Genomic DNA, 4,220 nt, shown 5'->3' on the forward strand with positions numbered 1-4,220 from the left:
AGCAAACATTTAGAAAATATGAAATAAAAACAATTCCAATATAGCAGTACCCAAACAACAACAACAAAAAAATAACTTAGGAGTAAATTGTAAGGAAGCTTTCAGATACTAGCACAGGTCTGTACCCTGTGAAAGAAGAGAAGAAAAAAAGAATTGTGTGGAAAAGGCTTCAGATCTTAGAGTAGTTCTGTAGCCAGCAACCGGGAATCCCCAAGCCCAGATTGCTAGTTGGAAGAGTCCTGTATTGCCTGAAATGGACTACCCCAGAATATATAAACTCTTAAATGTCAATAAGACAAATAAGCCAATTTTTTTAAATGGGAAAAAAGGTAGAAGGTTTGATCAGATACCCCACAAAAGAAGAATATGGATGGCCTTATAAGCTCATTTAAAAACACACGAACTTATTAGTTATTAAGGAAATGCAAAGTAAGACCACAATCAGATGCCTCCAGAATGGCTCAGATTCAGAGACGCATGCCAAGTGTTGGTGAGAATGTGGAGTGACTGGAACTCTCATACACTGCTGGTGGGGACACAGTGGAACCTTGGAAGATAATTCTGCAGTTTCTTAAAAAGTTAAACATATACCTACTGTATAACAGTCATTCCTCTTAAATTTTTACCCAAATGAAGCATATGTCCACTCAAAGATCTGTATACTAGCATACATAGTGTCCTTATTTAAAACAGCCAGACCTGGAAAACAAATGAAATGTTCACTAAAGAGTGAATGGGTAAACGGTGGTCAAAGCTATACAATAATGGAGTACTCACTCCACAGTATTAAGGACAAATTGATATGAACGTGAATAAAATTTCAAAAACAATATGCTCAAGCTACACAAAGAAATTACACAAAGTGTAGACTGTATAATTACATTGATTCAGAATTCTAGGAAGTGCAAACTCATTAAATGATGACAGAATGCAGATCTGTAGTAGTCTGGGGCAATGGATATTAAATGTCATCTCAATCTTGGTGATGATTTCACAAGTGTGAAATATATATGTTAAAACTCATGAGTACACTTTAAATATTTGAGGTTTATTGTATGTCAATTATGCCTCAATCAAGTGGTTTCAATGGGATGGGAGGAGATGAAGTCTGATGTTACAAATGAAACCCTCCCATATAATAAAAACATTTGAAGAGTGCCTTAGAAGAAAATCCAGGGAAAAGTGAGTCTGGTGCTTTCAGCCCTATTTATCTACTTAGTATCTATTGTTCCTCAGTCCGAGGAGGTGAAGGCTGGGATAGTGGTTAGTGCCAACAGGCCCTCTGGAGTGCTCTAGCTAGCTCTCCTTGGGTCTACATAGGGAGGATCTTTCCCCAGAAGGGCGAGACAGAGGAGCAAACAGGGCTGACCTCCAGGGTGGGGGGCCAATGAAATCACATAGAGCCTGGGGCTCAGAATGGGTGGTGCTCACGGTTTAAAGGTCTGCAGTTGCCACATTGAAATTTTAAACTTTAAATTCAATGTATTTTGCATATAAGTTTAATGGGATAGTGGGTGCTCAACACCAGGTCACTCTCCTGCTTCTTCCTAGGACGGGTTCTCTGCTGCCAGCTACTACTCTACTGCTCTTCCCCAGCATTCACTGGGGCCCAGATGCTGGGAGAGTCAGGGGTAGGTGCACAGCCATGGGACTGAGTCCCAGGATGGGGGTCACTTGACAGGATTGCATTTGCCCTACGGGCATCCCTGAATCCAAGGAGCACAGCATTAAATAGAAAATAATAATTATAGGTGACAGGTGAAGAGAAAGACCGCAGAAGAAAGGGAAAGGCTTTTACCCTGATCTTTGAATGAAAGGATCCATGTTTCCACTTTGCGTTGGGCATCACAAACTCTGTGGGTCACCCTGGTGGAAGAGCAGACTGTTTGAGATGAGCACAGGCACTCCTAGTGTGGAATGCCTAGTGCTCTAGTGCTCTAGTTGTGTGTGACTATAAGTAGAAGGGCTGAAAGCTTCCAACATCCTCAAGGGAAAGATTTGGCTCAATTCACCCTGCCCGGCAATGACAGACCCTTGTAATGAAGAATATGGAATGTAGGGCAGTCTTACTCTCCAGGTCGAGAAGTGTGTGGGATAGAGCCTCTCCATTTGAGTTCCTCTCCAGTATGGAATAGGGGTGAAGGTCCCAATGATGTTTTGAAAAGAGTAGTCATGACAATAGCCAGGTCCTAGAGAAAGGAGCAAAATGCATAAAGCTCACTTTCAGTGCCTTGCCCTTCCGGTATCGCAATGATCAAAGACCCAGCAGCAATGAAAGCGCAGAGAAGATGAGACCTAGGAACCTTCCCACATGCCCTCCTTAGGTTGGTGATACCACCTTGATTTGTCAGTTCTTTGCCCCCAGCTTCCTCCATATAGTCCAGGTCAGCTTGAGAAAATTTGCCCTAAAAGGGCAAGAGCAGGTATGACTTTTTTTTTTTTTAAAGGAAGAATACTCTACAAATCTATTAAACTTATATGGTTTGGAAGTAGAAATAAACTTGGAAAGTTCTGTTAAAAATGTCAGAGCCTGATTTTGTGCTAATCCTTGAGTCCAAGGGTTAAAGAATGACTGGCAGAAGCCTGTCCATCTCCATCTGGGTGGGGAGATAGGTGTTGTTCCTTCTGCCCCATGGGAGGACTCCCACCCAGTCTTTCTTATAGGTAGGATGAAGTGACATAATCTTCACAGGCATTCGCTGGGAGAGAGGCACTCAGCCTGGGTTCCAAACTCTGTCACTAATTAGCTTTGAGACCTTGGGCACATGGCTAAACCTTTGAGGATATGCCAGGGTTTGCCCTGCTTGATCCATGTCTATGCAAGTGCTTTTTTAAGGAGAATAATACACTAGGTATAAAATGTGGATGTCGGGGATTATCACATATTCCTCTGGATCTTCTCCCAGTCTGGCAGCTTTTTGTGAAGTGAGCACCAAATCTTTCCTCTGCTGTATTTGGGGTGCACATGTGAACATAGATTTATTTTACCTTTGCACAAAGAAGACCAGCCATTTCCTGCAATTTGGGGGAAACCTAATTTGCTGTATCTCTGTGGCTGCTAGATTTATCGAGACCACCGGGGTAGCCTGTATAGCCTGACACCATGGGCAGTAGGGCATTGGAACGAAGCTTGAATTGCTAAGAAGGCCAGGCTGGTGACACTCAAAAAAGAGTCCAATAAGCCATGGGAAATGGTTGGCACTGGATGAGTGGAGACTGCTTGCCTGGTGGAGAGGGAGCAGTCATTGTTCAGGTGCTGCAGTCTGGCTGGGCACAATTCACGAGCCACTTGTCAAGCAGGAACGAACTTTATTTTTAGCACCCACCCCGCAGCCTCACCACTCGAGCTCTCTAGGAATTCCCCAAGAGCCCAACCGCCACCTCCGGCACTTCCGGCGAGCACCTCAACCCAAACTCTTAGGTCATTTTCAATTTTCCTGCTCTTGAGGCAGATTGGCTGGGTCGTGTGGGCGGAGCCAAAAGAGTCCCCCAATGAGCAGCTCCGTGGTCTGAAAGGGCGGGAAAACAGCCCAATGAGCGTCACCACAGAGGAGCCAATCAGCTGGAAGTTTGCTGGGGCCCCTTCGGCTGTGGCTCTCAACATCTCCCCCTCCCTGTTTAATTAAACAACAAGCATGTGGCTTAGGGACCGTGCCTGTCTTAGGTTGTCCAATACTACATATGGTCCTTACCCGTCATCGGATGAGCTGACCTCAAGGCGTCAGCCTCCTGTCTTAGGTTGGTACCATTGCAATTGGATCTTACCTGTCATTGACTACCAGTCCAGCCTACAGCCACACCTGTGGATAGGCCTTCGTACCAGTGTGGAGGGGTGAGGTTTTTGCCTCACCTCTGTTGGCCCCCAAATTTTAGCTGAATGGCCATCACAAGCAGAAAGGAGGAGGATACAAAATACCAAGACACCAAGTCAATTGACGGCTCCTTTTGGAATAATTGTACCACCGATGACATCATCAGCAAAAATACCCTGGCACTACCACAAGTCGCTGCACCAGCAGATAGTTCACAATGCATACAAGTGATACATAGCAGTTCAAAGCAGAGGAATCCATTAATATGTCCATTTCCTCCCAAAGCAAATAGACTTTTTGATTGAGCATCACTTGTTGAGTTACATTATTCATTGATGCATCAGTTTATACAGTTTGTTGTGATAGCTATTGCAGAAGCTGTAGTTTGGTTTTATCTTTGTCTTCACC

The sequence above is a fragment of the Marmota marmota genome, unplaced genomic scaffold (assembly GCF_001458135.2).
Source record: "Marmota marmota marmota unplaced genomic scaffold, marMar, whole genome shotgun sequence".
Lineage (NCBI taxonomy): Eukaryota > Metazoa > Chordata > Mammalia > Rodentia > Sciuridae > Marmota > Marmota marmota.